The sequence below is a fragment of the Panthera pardus genome, unplaced genomic scaffold, assembly GCF_024362965.1.
Source record: "Panthera pardus isolate Hobbes unplaced genomic scaffold, ASM2436296v1 HiC_scaffold_13, whole genome shotgun sequence".
Taxonomy (NCBI): domain Eukaryota; kingdom Metazoa; phylum Chordata; class Mammalia; order Carnivora; family Felidae; genus Panthera; species Panthera pardus.
Genome location: NW_026526688.1, coordinates 100,304,308 through 100,324,904, shown reverse-complemented (window position 1 = coordinate 100,324,904; position 20,597 = coordinate 100,304,308). Strand labels below are relative to the sequence as shown.

General features: G+C 36.8%; 1 long non-coding RNA gene and 1 other non-coding gene across 2 annotated transcripts in view; both read left to right on the top strand.

Moving 5' to 3' along the window:
- The window catches only part of LOC128776546 (uncharacterized), a 109,934-nt gene that overhangs the window by 75,983 nt on the left and 13,354 nt on the right, over positions 1-20,597 (top strand). The gene's annotated exons all lie outside the window — the stretch shown is intronic.
- On the top strand, positions 6,918-7,021 carry LOC128776765 (U6 spliceosomal RNA). Its single transcript, XR_008421941.1, has one exon. It is a non-coding gene; the product is annotated as a U6 spliceosomal RNA (small nuclear RNA).

Genomic DNA, 20,597 nt, shown 5'->3' with positions numbered 1-20,597 from the left:
TTTAGTCAAATATTTAGGACTTCTCATTTTCTGCAGAGCTGAAGAAAAGACTAGGGGTTGGCATTAGACAGGGAAATGGAGGCTGGAGCATAATTCTTTCTACATTGGTCTCCTGAAGGATGTGGTTATTAAAACTCAGAAAAGGAGAAACAGAAAGAACCACACCATTTGTTGAAAGAAAGACCACTCAAAAACAAGAATTATTACAATTTCACTTCTACAAACAGATGTGAAATGCATTACAAAGGAGCTCTATTATCATTTTCCTACAGAAATAGCCAGTATGCAACACAGAAGCCCTCTGACTTTTGCCTCTGCTTTTCTAATAGGAAATAAATCTTAGTAACAGCTAAGAGATAAAGGTGGGACTATCAGAAGAGGTTAAGTACCCAAATCAGGGTCTATAGAATGAAAAAATGAATACATAAAAAAAATCTCCATTAGAAAAAAGAGAGAAGACAGATGGCAAGAGAAACATATATTTAAAATGACAATAAATAGGAGATTGATTCAAGAAGGAAAATTATAGTATTTGGACTTGGAACTGGGTAAGAATCTCTAGCTCTATCTACCTATGTATACTCAGGCAAATTATTTAAATGCATTGGGGCACCTGGGTGGCTCAGTCGGCTAAGCATCCGACTACAGCTCATGTCATGACCTTAGACTTTGTTGAGTTCGAGCCCCGTGTCCGGCTCTGTGCTGATACTCAGAGCCTGGATCCTGCTTTAGATTCTGTGTTTCCCTCTCTCTCTTCCCCTCCCCTGCTCATGCTCTGTCTCTCTCTCAATAAATAAATAAATATTAAAAAAAAACCAGAAAAACAAAAATGTGTACCACGGTACCACGGTGAAGAACCTTCCTTCTATTACTGTCTTCTGGATCTAGGTTTTCCCTCTCAGAAGTAACCATTGTTATCATTTTCCTATGTTTTTTTTTTTTTTTAGAGGGAGAGGTAGAGGGAGAGGAAGAGAGATTCTTAAGCAGGCTTCACACCCAGTGCAGAGTTGAACTTGGGGCTTGATCTCATGACCTAAGTCAAAATCAAGAGTTTGAGGCTTAATTGGCTAAGTCATCCAAGTGCCCCTCCTGTGTATCTTTTCAGACATAATTTGTGACCATATAAGCAAGTGTATAAAGGCATACATTTTTGTACATATGACACACACACAAACACACACACACACACACACACACACACACAGTGGCACATATACTATTTCTATGACTTGCCTTTTTTGATTAACAATTAACTTTGTAGATTGTTCCATTTCAGTACTACATAATAAGTTTCCTCATTCTTTTAGATGGCTGCATAGAATTTCATTTTGTATGTAGGTACAATTTATTTCACTATTCCATGGGTGTATACTTAGGTTGTTTTTAATCTTTTGATATTATAATTTTGCAGTGAATAACCACCCTTTTTCGCATCGCTAATATATCTGTAAAACACTAGAACTGGAATTGCAAGATTAGAGGGCATTTATAATTTCTTTTTGGGGGAATGTAAATTTTTTCAATCTTGAGTATGTAATACACCACACATTACAGAATTGAAAAGAAACAACAAAGTGGGCAGAATGACCCCCTTTCAAAAAAAAAACAAGAGAAGAAAAAAAAGAGAAAAGTTCACATTCTTATCTCCAGAACCTGTGAATACATTACCTTACCAAAAAAAAAAAAAAAAAAAAAAAGACTTTGCAGATATGACTAGGGTTAAGGACCCTGAGATGGGGAGATTATCCTGCATTATTTGGATGAGCCAAATCTAATCACATAAACCCTTAAATTGGAGAGAGCATTTCCCAGCTACAGATAGAGAGAGACATGAAGACAGATGGAAGATTAGAGAGACATTGTGTTGCTAGATGGAGAAAGGGGACTGCAAGCCAAGGAGGACATGTGGCCTTTGGAAGCTGGAAAAGGCAAGGACATAGATTCTCCCCTAGAGCTTGCAGAAAGGTATGTAGCCTTCTGGTCACCTTGCTCTTAGCTCAGTGAGACCTTTGTCAGACTTCTGACCTACAGAATTGCAAGGTTATAAGCCTATTTTGCTTTAAACTTTGAATTTTATGGCAATTTGTGAAAGCATCAGAGAATACTAATAAAGGTGAAAAGAATAACTATCTACATTCCCCTTCTCCTAAGTAAACTAACTCATTCCTCTCACCAGATGGAATCATTTTCTCCTTCTTGGGCATGCTTTCCGAGACATTCTGTGCATTTATAAGCATTTACATACATTATGTCATGGATTCTAAGGCACATATTCTTTTCCTTTTTTTTTTAAATGTGCAATTAGGATGCATCTTAGAATCAAAGGTTTTCAAAACTGAGTCCTTCTAGAGGATTTATATTTGCTTCTGCCAGTCATCTGAAATCCTACCAACCAGAGACTACTCCAAATTAAATTATCTAAGTTAAAACTCTTCTGTTTTGTTGAACTACATCGAGCATGTGAATTGACTCCACAAATTTGTGTGAATATTAGCTTATGGTTCAATCCAGGAAGAGATTATTTTTCTCTCTCCGAGTAGTGTCAAGTTTTGAGACATGCTAGTTTCCTGCTATCCCCCCATATGATGGGTTTACTTTTCATTTAACCTTTAGTGAGGATGTAGCAATTTGGTGACTCAGCTGTATGTGTGTATTATTAATTAGATTCTCAGTCTTTGTTGTTTGTCCTTCCTGCTAATATAAATTGCAAATTGCAATTGAAAGTTTCTTAAATTTGATGAAATGTGCTATGTAAGAAAATTTCATTCAGTGGGAATATTTGTGTTTTCTTATGTGTTATAATCTTTGGGGATCAAAAGATTCTGCCTAACTGTTGTTTAAAAGAGATAGCGGGAATTATTGCAACCATACACATAAAGACCATTCTTTATTCTCTACCGTTTAATCTCAGATATAGACCATCGCTAATATGAATCTCATCAATAGCAAAGAGGAATATTGACTTTTACTTGCCTGAATGTTGGCACATGTAAAAAGAGGATAGCTTTCCCATGCAATCTGGACTGGTTGCTCCCTTTATAGTCTTTATCCAGGGCATTCTCTTCCCTCACCTCTCTTCCTATGTTGGACCATGTTTACTATTGCTCATGCTTTCTCTTTCGTGGTCAACTTCATTTTGGTAGAGCATCTTGCCAATGCTTTCTGGGAGCAAGAGGTGAGAGATAACTTTTCAAAGATAATTTATGTCTCAAAATGTCTCTATTGTAATCTTCCTGTATTCGCTTGTTATTTTGGATGAGTATAGGAATCTGGATTGGAAATAATTTTTCTTCAGCATTTTGAAAGCACTGCTGTGTTGTTAGTTCCCAGCGGTGATGTTAGAGGGTGAAGCCATTTTGATTCCTAATTCTTTGTATGCAACCTGATGTTTGTTTGCTTTTGCTTTTGTTTTACCTTTTATTCCAGAAGCTATTAAGTTTTTCTCTTTGTCTGCATTTTTGCACAATGTTACAGTAATGTGCCTTACTGTGGGTCTGCTTTCTTACACTGTGTTGGGCACCAAATAGACCCTTCCATTCAGAAACTCATGTCTTTCAATCCTGTGGTATTACCTTTAATTATTTTATTAATCTCATCACTCCATTTTTCTATATTCCTTTGCCCTCTTTGCAACCCCTATATTGTCCAGGTGTTGAACCTCCTAGAATGGTCTTCCAATTTTCTTATCTTCCTCTCCTATTTTTCATCTCTGTGTTCTTCTACTCTATATGCTGGGACTAATTTCCTTAACTTTATGGTATTTTTTTATTTTTAAATTTTAAAATTTATTGTATTTTGTTTATATATTTTATTTCAAAATATTTTTTTCCTATCATGATTTACATTTTAAGAGCTTGTTCTGTTCTTTAAATATTTTTTTTTGGAGGATGTACATCTTGCTTCATGAATATGCTTTATTGTCTTACTGCTCTGTTGATACCAATGATGATTTCTTTTTTAAGTGCTATCTTTTAAAAATATGTCAGATTAGTGTCCATTCATTCCAAATTTTTTTTTATTCCTTTTGGTTGGTTTAATCTCTATCTCATATAGGAGAAGCTTTTCTCATATGGAAGTTCTGGGATCTCTGGTCATGATTAAGAAGGAATACAAAAAAAAGTGATTGGAAGTATTAGACATATGGATGAGATTGCCAGCCTCAAACTTCAGTATAGGGTGATCTAGGAGAGCTAATAATGGTTTGCATGTTGGGTAAATTCCTTATTTTCATTGGGTACTTAAAGTTTAACCATGTGTGGAATCTTCCTTTCCAGATAATTACTCTTTTATCTTCTCCAGACAATAAAACTTGAATTTCTTCAGAAAGAGTAGCCACCTGAAGTCATAGAGTAGGAGAATGTACTTTGGCTTTAGGGACCTAACTGCTCCTTAAATGCCTTTCTTCCATCTTTCACCTTATTTTAACATCACACCCTTCACTTTAATTCTAAAGTTACCCAATTCTGCTGCACCTTGAGACTTATGGAGAGTTTCCAGTTTAAATTGGATTGTCTCTCGGATAAATTGTATGACTCTCCACCAATTTTTGTTTCTTTGTTGATAGCTTGTTATCTTATTTCTTCCAGATGCTTGAGAATTTTTTCTTTGAATCTTCAAAATTAAAACATTTTCCCTCTGTGTATTAGAAGGCTTTTCAATTTTGTCTTCCATGTCATTAATTCAATTTTTTCAAAACAAATTTGTCTCCAATATTCATTTTATTTGAATATTGCATTTTGGGTTTTTTTCCATCTTTATAGAGATACTGTTGACCTACAACATTGTATAAGTTTAAGGTGTACAATGTGTTGATTTGATAAACATATATGACAAAATAATTATTGTCACAGCATTAGCTAACACTTGCATCACTTTACATAATTACTCCTTCATTTTTATGCTGAGCACATTTAAGATTAACTCTAGCAACTTTCAAGTATATAACACAATATTATTAGAGACAATCACCATGCTGTACATTAGATCCCCAGAACTCAGTCATCTTAAAACTGTAAGTTTATATTCTCTGACCAACATCTCCCCTCTCCCCACCATCCCCTCTTCATTTTGTTGATGATTTCCTTTGCTGCACAGAAACTTTTAAGTTTGATGTAATCCCACTTATTTATTTTTGCTTTTGTTGCCTTTGCTTTTGGTACCATATCTAAAAAATCACTGCCAAGACTGATATCATGGAAGTTACCCCTTATGTTTTCTTCTAGAAGTTTTAGTTTCAGGTCTTATGTTTAAGCCTTTAATCCATTTTTTAAATATGAAATTTATTGTCAAATTGGTTTCCAACCTTTAATCCATTTTGAGTTGCTTTTTGTGCATAGTATTAAAAGTGGTCCAGTTTCATTTTTCTGCATGTGGCTATTCAGTTTTCCCAACACCATTTATTGAAGGGACTCTACTTTCCCATTTTTGAATATTGAATTCTTTGTTTCTTTGTGATCTTTTTTCATTTCATTCTCTCTCATTTAATCTGTCTTTCTTTCTAGGAGAGAGAGAGAGAGAGAGAGAGAGAGAGAGAGAGAGAGAGAGAGAATGAGCTGGGATGGGGAAAAGAGAGGGGGAGAGAAAATCAGACTCCACACTGTCAGCACAGAGTCTGACACGGGGCGGGATCCAATCCTACAAACCGTGAAATCATGATCTCAGCCAAAATCAGGAGTTGGACACTTAACAGACTGAGCCACCCAGGCGCTCCTCTCTTAATTTCTTTTTAATCTCTTCTTGTTAATAGTATTGTCATTTCCATATGAGTGGACATATTACTATTATTGTTCACTCTAGTTCTATCAAGCTTACAATGAGTAGAAATTGCTCTTATAATGTGGCAAATATTTGATGGTTAATCCTAGGCTTTGATTAATTCCTTTAATTTCATAGTATACAAAGATAATTTAGTGAGAGGTTGGGAGATGTTCTACCAGGATTGACAAATAAATTCTATATTAATTTGGTAATTAGGCTTTTCATATGTATAAGTTAGTACAATTGAGTACTTTTTCCTTGGTTCCATCACTACTTCATGCTCATAACAGGAACATATGTCTCATGGTAGTAGACACATGAGATGTACCAGTATAGCATCCAAATGAACCTCAATTAGAAGGCTTGTCAGCATTCCAGAAATAACTGACATACAGCATAGTCTCAGACGTTTGCCACTCCTTTATATCAGTGCTATAGAATCACTGAATTGTACAAAAAGTAGACTTTGAGGCACACCCTTGTTTTACTGATATGTATCCAGAGGTTAAAAGACTTTAAAAGAAGGGTGAAAGGAAGGTATTTTATCTAGTTTGATATGGAAGAGACAGAAGTTAGAGTTTTTCACGGCCCACTTAATATCCATTTCATGGTGATGCCCGTGGTATTCTGCCTAGATAGAGCGGGAAGCAGGCCTTCCTTGTGGTTTCTTTGATTAAAGCAGAGACGTACTCGGGGCGCCTGGGTGGCTTGGTCGGTTGAGCATTCAACTTCGGCTCGGGTCATGATCTCACGGCTTGTGAGCCCGCGTTGGGCTCTATGCTGAAGGCTCAGAGCCTGGAGCCTCTTCAGATTCTGTGTCTTTCTCTCTCTCTGCCCCTCCCCCGCTCACACTTCATCTCTCTCTGTCTCTCAAAAATAAATAAAATAAAAACATTAAAAAAAAAATTAAAGCAGAGACTTACTCATTAACTAACTCAGCATGGGATTCTCTTTCCAAGGGGATGACTAGAGGGTGACAGAGTCCAGGGCTTGACACACCTTTACTGAAGCCTTGAAACCTAAGGGCTTTAAATGGTTTTCCAGCGGGGACCACTCTAAGAAACTCAGGGAATGTATGGTGCAGGTCTAGGGGAAAAAAAAAAATTACAGGGCTCAGCTTATGATTCTCCCTGCAGAGAGAAATGTTGAAAGATGACCTTGTGCTGGCTTTGGCAGCACATATGCTAAAATTGGAACAATACAGAGGTTAGCGTGGCCCCTGTGCAAGGACTACACGCAAATTCGTGGAGTGTTCCATATTTTTTTAAAAAAGAAAGAAACAAAAGAAAAAAGTTATCTCCTATCTTTCTCCTTTTCTCTGTTAGCCTGCTGTCCAGTTAACATAGAGCACTGTGAATAAAATCCTGCTTCACGAAAAATGGCGTGAGTCTTCCAGTCTGACCCCAGTTCCCAATTCTCAGTGGAGCTTCAGCCTATTTTTTGTGAAAGAAAGTCAGGTCTAATTTCTCCTAATTTCCCTTTGAATAAACTTCAAAATCGCCAAAGCGAACCTAAGGATAATTTTATGACAGATCAGTCTTAGAGATTTGCTGAGGGGAAGGTCTAAAAATCAAATGCAACAGGCTTGATTTGTACCCTGGTTTGTTATGGTTATCCTGCCCACCTGCCTTCACTTTCATGACTTGGGAATAAGAACTAATTTCTCTTTCAGGAGATGGTGGAGAAAAGGAAGCAATTAGATTGTATAATTTAGGGAAAGGAGCTAGAATACGTAACTACCAGAGAACAGAACTGAAGGATAAGGATTTAGGATTTCTGTTGCTGTTACTTATTTGTTTCCTTGAACCTTAAGGCCATTTGACTTGAATGGGGTGTTTACAGCTTTGAACTACCGAAAAATAAATTTGGCAAATACAATTTTTTAATGTTTATTTATTTATTTTTGAGAGATAGAGGGCAGGGCAGAGACAGAGGGAGACAGAGAATCCCGAGCAGGCTTCGCACTGTCAGCTCAGAGACTGATGTGGGGCTTGAACTCACGAACCATGAGATCATGACCTGAGCAGAAATCAAGAGTTGGATGCTTCACTGACTGAGCCACCAAGCACCCCAGAAAATACAGTTTTTAAGTGAAGTCATTTAACTCATTCTCTTTTCCTCCACATGTTATATTCCAAGGTGCCCAAATTCTTAAGGCTTTGCTTATAAAGCCATTCAGAGGTGTATGGATTACAACAGGACACATCTTGATTCCATTTCATTCATAGTTTTTTAATTAAAAACATGTATTCTTGTATTCATTTTAACACACATATATCCTGATAGAGTACCTCATCATATGGGCCATGTGCTTTGCTCGGCGTACAAATCTAACTAATACACAGTTCTTATTCTCAACAAATTAACAGTCCAGTGGAGGAGACAACAGATGAAAAATATGTTGCAGTATACTATAGTACATACAGAGGTTATCTGTATGTAACAGAATTTAGAGCTTCAATTGTATATCACAGAAAGTGGCGTAAGTGCAAAATGGCTTTTATTGACTCTTAGAGATGAAATGTTCAGGGGGAGGTCTTTCACTGTATGCACAAATACACACCCATGGATCCTTATCTTCAGTCATATCCAAGTAGTCTTGTCTTTGCCAGGCTCACACCATTATCAGCCTGTCTATAGGAAAATAGAGACTGTTAAAGATAGCCAAAACTGGAATCAAATTTCATCATCAAATTGGCCCAATTTGTTTGGTGAATGCCTGCCTTAACCTAGAGTTTCAACTGGTATGCCCAAGCACACTGGCCACTATAATAATACTGGCATGCCTTGAATATGTTGTATATGCACTGGGGTATCAAGTCCCTTCTGTCTTGGAGTACAGTCAGGCAGAGACCCGGGCTAGTCAACTCTGGCTCAGATTTGCTCCATTCTTTTATCTCAACGTGCACTCTAACAATATTTTTTCTTTGTTTGTTTTTGTGGCCCATACCATGAACAAAGACTGGGAAGTGCTGCCCTAACTAATATTGATCAATAGAGAGCGATAGCACTTTGCTCAGCCCCTCCTTGAAACGCAACAGTGTCGATTTTATGTGAATTCTATGGATGGAGAGTGGGGGAAGGGGTGCGATTCCTCTAAGACACATTTGAGAGGTTGTTGGCAGAACTAGGGAATGTAAAACAACAAATGGCCACTTGATACAATGGTAGAGGTCTGATTCTATGTTCCATTGCCAGGAAATTAGAGCTTTTCTTGTTCTCTAGAAATAAAATATAGAGCTTAAGTTTGAAATATTTGTCAATGCATCCACTGGCAAAATATTTTAAGATTGTTGCCTTTTTACATTATAATAATTAAATCTTAGGATAGTCTTCAAGAAAAATACTAATTTTTAACTTGCAAAGTAATAAGCAATTTGCATTAGTTAAGAAACAACAAGGGGACGATTAGGAGGGGAGGGCTTGTAGTAGAATTTTTCAACAAAAGGTCACCCCTGTGTGCAGTCCTCTGTTCCATGGGCATGACAAGTACCTGATGACTTCTGCATTGCCATCATTTATAGGCCTGGGACATGCTTTTAACTGTCGGAGGGAAATTCGTTCCTCAGGGTTATTGCAAATAAGAAGATCTGATTAGTCAATTATCCCTTTGTCTGAAAGAGGCCATTAAATTTGATGAAGGAAGCTGTCAGTGCATTAAAAGGTACAACTGAGTGAAAGGTGGGAACAAATGCTGACAAGTATGGTAAACATGAGACACACCTGACAGGACACAGGACAAGCCGAGCAAATGGCTCATAAAGCTGATTTCACAGAGGACAGTAAAATCCTTCCTTTCAAGTGGTTTGACTTTTTACCAAGCATTTATATGGAGACAGGGTCTCCTAAGGAAAGCGGACTGAGTGTTTTTACTGGATTTCGCAGACATCAGTCTTATATAATCATCCTTTATTATAGTACTAAATCTATTAAATTCTTATAGTCTTTTTCCTTTACATAAACATTTTCTCTGACTAAAAACAGATATTCACTCTCTCTCTCTCTCTCAAGCACAATCATTGTTTTTGGCAGTTACTCTTCTATATCTCTTTTAAAAGTCATGGAGAATTGGGTTTCTGCTGTAGTGACGGTTGACATAAGGTAATGATTTAGAAATAATTACAAAGAGAAAGTGGCCTGAGGAGGACCCAACAACTTCCCTTTCTACTAAGAAATTTTATAGCTACTGCTTCATAACTCCTCTAGTTATAGATGATTTCATCCCATAACCACTATAGTAATAGTCATTGTTAATATCAAGGCCTCCAAAGGATTAGAGATTTATTTTGTTTTTAAATAAGCACCCAGACATTTAGATATTTACTCAAGGGTTATCTGAACCTCACTGGTCTGGAAAATACTTTAATTCATGAACATTTAGTAGTTTCTTGGAAGATTTGTAGTTTTGGGTCACTTTGGAAGGCTTTGGGTCATTTTGGAAGTCTGACTTCTTGGTAATTTTTCACAGTAGTCTGATACTCTCTCATCGTACTGTCTAATGAGACATCTACATGTTTATTGTTTAAGGCTGTGGTCAGATGTCGAGTTATTCCTGGTGGCTTGGCCATGATTGCTACTGGGCAAGAACTTCTCTCTAATTTATACCCCTTTATTAGCAATGTAATGCTAGCTACTGAAACAAATAAAGCCCAGATTTTTTGTGGCTAAACAGAATAGAAATTTATTTCCCACTCCTATCAGGTCTAAGAGGCAGCATGGGCTCTCCTCCCTACAGCATGTAGGGACCAGGTTTAGGAAACACTTGGTTTTGGTGGCTATTCTCAGCCTCAAATCTAGCCTGCAGAGAGGAGAAGAAAGAATGGAGAGTCTAATGGCAGAATTTTTTAAAAAAAATATTACTTTGGCTCACTCTTCACTCACTGAAACTGAGTGTCAGGGGTCTACCCAATATAAAAGGTGTTGGAAAATGTAGTTCCTTACTGGAGAGCTGCTTCTCCATGACAACAGCACATGATGGAAGAAAATCACAGATATCTGGTGGACAATAGCAGGCTCTCCACAACCTGAGCATGACACTTAACTCCAAAATGCATTGGAGAGAAATCTTCTCCACCTTTCAGTGGACTTTCAGTTTGGAAAGTCAGAAACAGTCCCCTCTAATTTTTTTAAGTTTTTATTTTGATTCTAGTTAGTTAACATACAGTGTAATATTAGTTTCAGGTGCACAATATAGTAATTTAACACTTCCGTACATCACCCAGTGCTCATCATGACAAGTGCACTCCTTAATTCCCATACCTATTTCACCCATCCCCTCATGCCCCTCCCCTCTGGTAACCATCAACTTGTTCTCTACAGTTAAGAGTCTGTTTCTTGATTTGCCTCTCTCTCTTTTTCTCCCCTTTGCTTATTTGTTTTGTTTCTTTAATTTCACATATGAGTGAAATAACGTAGTATTTGTCTTTCTTTGACCGACTTGTTTCACTGAGAATAATACTCTCTGGCTTCATCCATGTCATTGCAAGTGACAAGGTTTCATTCTTTTTATGGCTGAGTAATATTCCATTGTGTGTGTGTGTGTGTGTGTGTGTGTGTGTGTGTATGTGTGTGTGTGTGTGTGTATCATATATATCACATCTTCTTTGTCCATTCATCAGTCAAAAGTCACTTGAGCTGCTTCCATAGTTTGGCTATTGTAAATAATGCTGCTATAAACATCAAGGTGAATGTATCCCTTTGAATTATTTATGTATTCTCTGGATAAATACCTAGCAGTGCAATTGCTGGATTGTAGGGTAGTTCTCTATTCAAGTTTTTGAAGAACCTCCATAATATTTTCCAGAGTGGCTGCACCATTTTGCATTGTCACCACCGCTACATAAGCATTTCCCTTTCTCCATATCCTCTCCAACACCTGTTGTTTCTTGTGTTACTGATTTTAGCCGTTCTGACCAGTGTGAAGTGATATTGCATTGTAGGTTTGATTTGCATTTTCCTGATGATGAGTGATGTTGAGCATCTTTTCACGTGCCTATTGATTGTATGTCTTCTATGAAAAAATTTCTATTTGTGTCTTCTGCCCATTTTTTAGTTGGATTATTTGTTTATTTTTCCCATTGGATATTCTTTCTTGCTTTGTTGAAGATTAATTGACTTTATGATTGTGAGTTTCTTTCTGAGTTTTCTATTCTGTTCTACTGATCTACGTGTCTATTTTTGTGCCAGTACCATCCTGTTTTGATTACTAAAGTTTTGTAATATAACTTGAAAGTCCAAAGTCGTGATGCTTCTAGCTTTTTTTTTTAGGGTTGCTTTGACTATTCGGGGTCCTTTATGGTTCCACACAAGTTTTAGGATTGTTTGTTCTAACTCTGAAAAATGCTGGTAGTATTTTGACAGGGATTGCATTAAATGTATAGATTGCTTTGGGTAGTATAAACATTTTAACAATATTTGTTCTTCCAGTCAAGAGCATATAATGTCTTTCCATCTCTTTGTGTCATCTTGAATTTCTTTCGTCAGTGTTTTATTGCTTTAAGAATATAGGTCTGTCACCTCTTCAATTAGGTTTATTCCTAGGTATCTTATTGTTTTTGCTCCAATTGTAAACAGGATTAATTCCTTAATTTCTCTTTCTTCTGCCTCATTATTGATGTATACAAATGCAACAGATTTCTGTGCATTGATTTTGTATCCTGTGACGTTACCTAATTTATCAGTTCTAGCAGTTTTTTGGTGGAGTCTTTCAGGTTTTCTATATAATGTATCATGTTCTCTGCAAATAGTGAAAGTTTTACTTCTTCCTTGCCAATTTATTTATCATTGCCTTGCAATTTACTTATGCCTTTGATTTTGTTGTTGTTGTTGTCTGATTGCTATAGCTAGAACTTCCAGTACTATGTTGAATGAAAGTGGTGAGAGTAGACATCCCTGTCTTGCTCCTGACCATAGAGGAAAAGCTGAGTTTTTCCTCAAATAAGATGATATTAGCTGTGGAATTTTCATATATAGCCTTTATTACATTGAAGTATGTTCCCTCTCAATCTACTTTTTTGAGGGTTTTTATTGTGAATGAATGCTATACACTTTGTTAAATGCTTTTTCAGCATCTATTGAAATGATCATATAGTTCTTATCCTTTCTTTTATTAATATGATATGTTACATTGTTTGATTTGCAAATATTGAATGACCCTGGCAACCCAGGAATAAATCCTATTTGATCATGATTAATGATTTTTTTAACGCATTGTTGGATTCAGTTTGTCAGCATTTTATTTATTTATTTATTTATTTATTTATTTATTTAACCACAGTAATTTTAGTGTTTATTTTTTTTATTTTTTAAAAAATATTTAAGGGGTGCCTGGGTAGCTCAGTCGGTTAAGTGTCTGCCTTCGGCTCAGGTCACGATCTCACAGTTTGTGAGTTCAAGCCCCGTGTCAGGCTCTGTGCTGACGGCTCAGAGCCTGGAGCCTGCTTCACATTCTGTGTCTCCCTCTCTCTCTGCCCTTTCCTTGCTCATGCTTTGTCTCTCTCTGTCTCAAAAATAAACATTAAAAAAAATAAAAATAAATAAAAAATATTTAATTACTTTTGGGAAAGCACAAGTTGGGGGGAGTGGGGCACAGAGAGTAGGACAGAGGATCCAGAGCAGGCCCTACACTGACAATCTGACAGCAGTGAGCCCGATGTGGGGCCCAAACTCACAAACCACCAGATCGTGACCTGAGCCAAAGTTAGACACTCAACGGACTGAACCACCCAAGTTCCCTAGTTTGCTGGCATTTTATTGATAATTTTTGCATCTATATTCATCAGAGATATGGGTCTATAGTTCTCTTTTTTAGTAGTGCCTTTATCTGGTTTTGGTAATGCTGGCCTCATAGAATGAATTTGAAAGCTTTCCTTTCTTTTCTATTTTTTGGAAATAGCTTGAGAAGAATAGGTACTAACTCTTCTTTAAATGTTTAGTAGAGTTCTCCCTGGGAGGTCGTCTGGTCTTGGACTTTTGTTCCTTGCAAGTTTTTTGATTACACACCCACTGTCATTGCTAGTTATTGGTCTATTCAAGTTGTATGTTTCTTCCTGTTTCAGTTTTGGTAATTTATACGTTTCTAAGAATTTATCCATTTCTTATAGGTTGTCCAATTTGTTGCCATATAATTTTTCATAATATTCTCTTATATTTGTTTGTATTTCTATAGTGTTGATTGTTATTTCTCCTTTCTCATTTGTGATTTTATTTATTTGGGCCTTTTCTCTTTGCTTTTTGATAAATCTGGCTAGAGGTTTTAATCAATTTTATTAATTTCTTTCAATGAACCAGCTCCTGTTCTATTATTATTATATATTTGTTTAGTTTCTATATCATTTATTTCTGCTTTAATCTCTATTATATGTTTCCTTCTTCTGGCTTCAGGCTTCATTTGTTGTTATTTTCGTAGCTCCTTTAACTGTAAGGCTAAGTTGTTTATTTGGTATTTTTCTTGCTTCTTGAGGTAGGCCAGTATTGCTATAAACTTCCCTCTTAGAACTGCTTTTGTTGTGTCCCAAAGGTTTTGGACTGCTGCTTTTTCATTTTCTTTTGCTTCCATTTATTTTTTTTAAATTTCTTCTTTGATTTCATGGTTGACACTTCTATTATTTAGTAGCATGTTACTTAACCTCCATGTATTTGTGGTCTTTCCAGATTTTTTTCTTGTACTTGACTTCTGGTTTTATAGTGTAGTGACCAGAAAAGTTATATGGTATGACTTCAGTCTTTTTCTATTTGTTGAGGTCTGTTTTGTAACTAAGTGATCTTTTCTGGAGAATGTTCCATCTGCACTTGAAAAGGTTGTGTATTCCACTGTTTTGGGAGGAAATGCTTTGAATATATCTGTAAAGTCCATTAAGTGTGTCATTCAAAACCATTGTTTCCCTGTTTATTTTTCTATTCAGACAATCTGTCCACTGATGTAAGTGGAGTGTTAAAGTCCCTTAGTATTATTGGGTTATTATCAATTAGTTCTTTTATGTTTGTTAATAATTATTTTATATATTTGGGTACTTCTATGTTGGGTGCATAAATATTTAAATTTGCTATATTTTCTTGTTGGATTGTCTCCTTTATTATTATGTAGTGCCCTTCTTTTTGTCTTATTACAGTCTTTGCTTTAAATTCCAATTTGTCTGATATAAGTATTCCTATTCCAACTTTCTTTTGACCTCCATTTGCATGATAAATGTTTCTCCATCCCCTCACTTTTAATCTGCAAGTGTCTTTAAGTCTAAAATGAATCTCTTGTAGGCAACATATAAATAAGTTTTGGGGTTTTTTTCATCCATTTTGTTACCCTATGTCTTTTGAATGGAGTGTGTAGTTTGTTTATATTCAAAGTTATTATTGATAGATACGTATTTATTCCCATTTTATTACTTGTTTTGTGGTTTCTTCCAGAGACGTTTTCTGATTCTTTCTTGTCTTTCTCTCTTTCATGTTTTACTGATTTTCTTTAGTGATATATTTGTGTTTCTTTCTCTTTATTCTTTGCATGTTTATTACTGGGTTTTGATATATGGTTACCAGTAGATTTGTATATAACCTCTCCTGAAATTAACAGTCTATATTAATTTGATGATCATTCAAGTTTGAACCCATTCTTTTCTCTTCTCCTCCCCACATTAGGTATATATTATTATATTCTATATCTTTCATGCGTGTGTGAGCTCCTTGACTGATTTTTACAGAAATATTCGTTTTTACTACTTTTGTGTTTGCTGCCTTTTTATTGTCACTTTTGGTCTCTCCTTTCCACTCAAAGAGTCCCGTTTAATATTTCTTGCAGAATTGGTTTAGTGGTTTAGTGGTTTAGTTTTTATTTGTCTGGGAAACTTTATCTCTCCTTCTATTCTGAATGATAGCTCTGCTAGATAGAGTATTCTTGCTGGATGGAGGAAAATTGAACAGATTTTTCCCATTCAACACTTTGAATATGCCACTCTCTTCTGTCTTGCCAAGTTTCTGTTGAAAAATCTCCAACTAACCTTATGGGTTTTCCCTTGTAAGTGAATGACTGCTTTTGTCTTGCTGTTTTTAATGTTTTTCCTTACCATTATATTTTGCAGATTTAATTACAATACGTCTTGGTGTGTGCCTGCTTTTATTGATTTTGATGAGAGTTTTCTGTTCCTCCTGGATCTGGGTTTCTGTTTCCTTTCCCAGGTTAGGAAAGTTTTCAGCTATTATTTCTTGAAATAAATTTTATGCCCCCTTTTATCTCTCCTCATCTTCTGGGACTTCTATAATATGAATGTTATTACATTTGATGGCATCACTGAGCTCCCTAAGTCTATTCTCTTGTTGCATAATTCTTTAATCTCTATTGTTCAGCTTCATTGTTTTCCATTACTTGGTCTTCTAGTCATTAATTCATTCCTCTGCTTCTTACAGCTTGCTGTTCGTTGCATCAAGTGTGTTTCTAATCTCATTTATTGTGGTCTTCATCTCGGATTGATTCTTTTTAACTCTTTTATCTCTGTGGGAAGGGTCCTCACTGATGTCTTCCATTCTTTTCATAAGCCCAGTGAGTATCCTTATGGTTGTTGCTTTAAATTATCCATCAGGCATGTTACTTATTTCTGTCTCAATTAGATTTCTGGCTGTGGCCTTATCTTGTTCTTTCATTTGGGATAAACTCCTCTTTCTTCACATTTTGTCTAACTCTCTGCCTTCTTCTGTGTGTTACAGAAGCCAGTTATGTCTTCTCCTCCTGAAAGTAATGGCCTGATGAAGAAGAGGCCATGTAGTGCCTAGGGCCTGGTGCTTTAGGGAATGTCTTCAGTGTGTGCTGCGTGTGTTCTGCTATTGTGTTCTGGCTGGTCTATCCTCCAGGCCAGTTGTCAGTAGAGGCTCTCTTTGCCTATAGGCAGTGTTTGGTCCTTGGCCAGAATGTGGCAAGTTTTAACTAGGTAGGCTCTGGTCTGCTTGTAAAATTAGACCTGACATTACTTCCGAGATATCTGAGGTCCTGCAGAACTCTGGGAGTCTCTTGGGAGACATGGTGAGGGCAGGGTTTGTGCTGGTATTCTGGAGGAGGAGCCTGCTGCACTAGCACTAAAGCAAGCTTAACTGAGAGGGGCAGTCCCACCAAAGCACAGCAAAAGTGGGGATTGGTATAAGCAAGTTAGGCAGCCAGTGTTAGCATTACACCCCTGCAGGTGGCTCTGTGTTTATGCTGAGGGGAGGGAGAGGGAAATGGCATCTGCCAGAATCTTTGTTCCTGGAGAGGTGTCTCTGTTAACTCTACCTCTTAGGTATGTGCTTGGATAAAAGTGAATAATCTCCCCACTGTGTTCCCAGCCATGCTTCAGATTGCTGTTTCCACACTGTCTCAGGTTGTTTGCCTGCCTTCTCTTCAGGAACAGATGCAATGCCCTCTGAGCTCTATCTTAGCCAAGCCCACTGACTTTTAAAACTCTAGGCTTTAAACACTGTTGGTAGCAAGAACTCACAAAATTCAGTCCCTCTGATTTTCCAAGCCAATGGCTTTGGGGGAACATTCTCCTCGTGCGTTCACCGGTGTACTCCTGTTTCTCTTGCCTTTCTCTGCAACCACGGCTCCCTCTCTTCCACAGCAGCTGTGATCACTTTCTCCCCTAAACTCTGTCTCTGCACTTCTTACCTTTTTCAATGTGGCTTCTTCCTTTCCTTTAGTTGTGGAGTTTGTTCTGTCAGTCTTCAGGTTGATTTCTGAGATATTCAAGAGGATTTGATAGTTATCTAGTTGTGTTTATGGGATAAAGCGAGCCTCTGGTCTTCCTACTCTGCCCCATCCTCCTGCCCCCTGTCCTCTATTTTTTTCTTTTTTCCCAAAAGTTTAAGGTACAGTAAAAAGAACATCTTCAAATTCCAAGTGCCTAATGGTCTTAGGAATCCATACAACCTCTGAGAACATTGTACCCTCTACTGACCAGATCTATATGACAATGACCAGAGTCTCATTCCCCCCGATAAGCCACTAAAAAGCTTTCTGACTTTTTAGTGAGCTGAGGGTCTCCCTGAGTTCTAGCTATTTGTTGCCATATGGTGAGGATTCATGTTAAAGTAATTACTTTTGGCAAACAAAACTAACATCATAAATTCTAAAAACTAAAAATGTTCCTAAGGTATGAGTCTTGTGTTTTTTTGTATAAGTCACATGACTATTTTCTCAGCTTACTCAGTAATAAAACTAGTGTTATTAATATTAGTAGTATGACCACTTATATGGGGCTTTGCTCAAAATGCTTTAGAAGTATTAATTAATCTAATCCTCAGAATAATGCTTTGAGGTATCATTATTATCTCCATTTTACAGATGAAAGCATTGGGTTATAGATTTGCCCAGTGTCAGGCCTCCACGAAGTAGGAGATCCAGTGTTCTGAATCTAAGAAGTCTGGCTCCAGAGTCCATGTTACAAACCACAACACTGGGCTGCCTTTCCCTCCATTCCTTCTTATGCTGGTTAGATCAAACTCATTGTTTAATGAACATTTGTTTTCTATTTTATGAGTTAAAAAATAAGTGTGGAATTCTGGGACCCATGATTAGTAGAAGGCACTGATATTTTTTACTCTGGGGCTGTGATTATGGTTTAAAGGGTTTGGTGGGAATCTGGGCCTGGAAGTTGCTAATCAGACCTTTAGCTGGAGATAGGCAAAATGAGATCAATATACTATTAGGAGGGGTCAGCTAAAATTGATATATATGTGCACATACAACACAAACAAAGCAACTTCTGGCAGGATGCTATAATTCCTTTAAGGCTGAGAGTACATGATTCTAATCCCCATGGCACCAGCCCCTTATATCAGTCAGATCCCAGCCTGCCTATCCTTCCTTTGCCACTTTATCCACACCTTACATGGAATATCTTTCTTATTGCTACCTCCTTTCCAATCTAAATCCTGCCCAAAACAGTCTAGTCCATTTTGTTGTCTCTCTGTTGAATACCTCTAGATTTATTTAGAAACTATTATTCAGATGCTGTCTTTTAAAAAATATGTCCATGTTCTTTCTCTCAAACTAGATTCTAAACATATACTAATGGTAGAGAATACATATTTTATTTACTTTTTATCTCCCTACATCACTTAGTGACATATTTCATTTCTAAGTTAATTAAAACTATGATTAACTTTGAGAAACACATAGAATGAAAAACCCTACCTCTGTTAGAGTCCTATAGAGACGTTGATTGATATGTCAGTTCTTAAAGTTCCTACTGGCTTATGGTTTCCCTCAATTCAATATTATCAGTACCTTTCCCAGATGCTTGAACTAGAAAAGAACATACTTCAGACCAAAAAGTTTTCTAGTTGAATTGCTACACCATTGTTTACTTTGTTGACTGGGATATGTTCTGATTCAGCCATTAGGGCATCTCTAATTGTTACAGCTGTTAGAAGCAGAAAAAATGAATAAGATCAAGATGCTTGGACTTTTTGCAGAATCTTAAGACAGGGTACAGCAGAGCAGTGCCTGAGTGGCAGCACATGTGCTGGGAGGACTTAGGCACTCACTCGCTGCCACACTGCAAGTGGTGTGACCAAGTAATCACTGCCAGCTTTGTCCCCACTTCTCCAAACTTGGGATGAGATTCAAACACTTGTTTAAAATTAAAGTAGGTTGTCCCATTTAAATTTATTTTTTATACTTACATTTCAGAATGTAATTTGACATGAATATTATATATATATACACATACATATATATATAACATGAATATTTATATGTGTATGTGTGTGTGTGTGTGTGTGTGTGTGTTTGCGTGTGTGTGTGTGTGTGTGTGTGTGTGTGTGTATTCAGGCAAACAAATAAAACATGTGCAACACCAGGGCAAAAATTTATGAGAACATTTTTCCTGTTGGCTGGTTAGAGGACACAAATCTAATATACTTATTATAGCAATTATCTAGAGAATCTTCTGGAAATACCATATTGATGGAGTCAATTACTTATCACCTACTAATTTACAACTTATCAGATACCATTTATTTTGGGACACTTGGAGCAATCTTTTGAGAATTCAGCACTAGACACATGTATAACATCTTTGGTTGTACACATCCTGAACCACCTTCCTCTGTTGTTGATAGCATGGAATTCTGAAACAGGGTTGCTCATTGATATATGTCACAGTCCCTTAGGCAAAAGTTGTCTTCTTCCATAAGTTTCATTTTTGTATTGGAGTTAAATTAAAGGAATAAAATGTCAGGGTGCCTGGATGGCTCAGTTGGTTAAACATCCAACTCTTGATTTGGCTCAGGTCATGATCTCACGGTTTGTGGGTTCATGCCTTGCGTCAGGCTCTCCACTGAGCATAGATCCTACTTAGGAGTCTCTCTCTGTCTCTCTCTGTCTCCCTCCTGCTCACTGTCTCTGTCTCTTTCTAAAAATAAATAAATAAACTTAAAAAATAAAAATTAAAGAAAAGACTATAAATATCAATATTGTTTATTTTTATAAACTATTTTTGTGAATATTTTTGCATGAATATTTCCAAAATTATCTGCAATTCCATAAATCATGAAGTTAGGTCAATTATTATTTGGGCAACAAAAATTGCTCAAAGCTCTTATACTCATGTATTTCCCCAAAAGGTGAACTTTCACACACATTCATTCATTCAGCAAATATTTATTGAGTGCCTACCATGGGCTGGGAACTATTCTAGGTACATGGGATACATCATAGGAAAGCAAAGGCCTCAGCTCTTACTGAGTTGATTTAGTAGCAAGGAGAGATTGACAACCAACATAATAAATTGTAAATCATATAATCTTTTAGAGCCTGATACATTTTATGGGGAAAACTAAGTAGAGAGCAGGTTAGAGGAATTGCTGGGTGGGCAGTG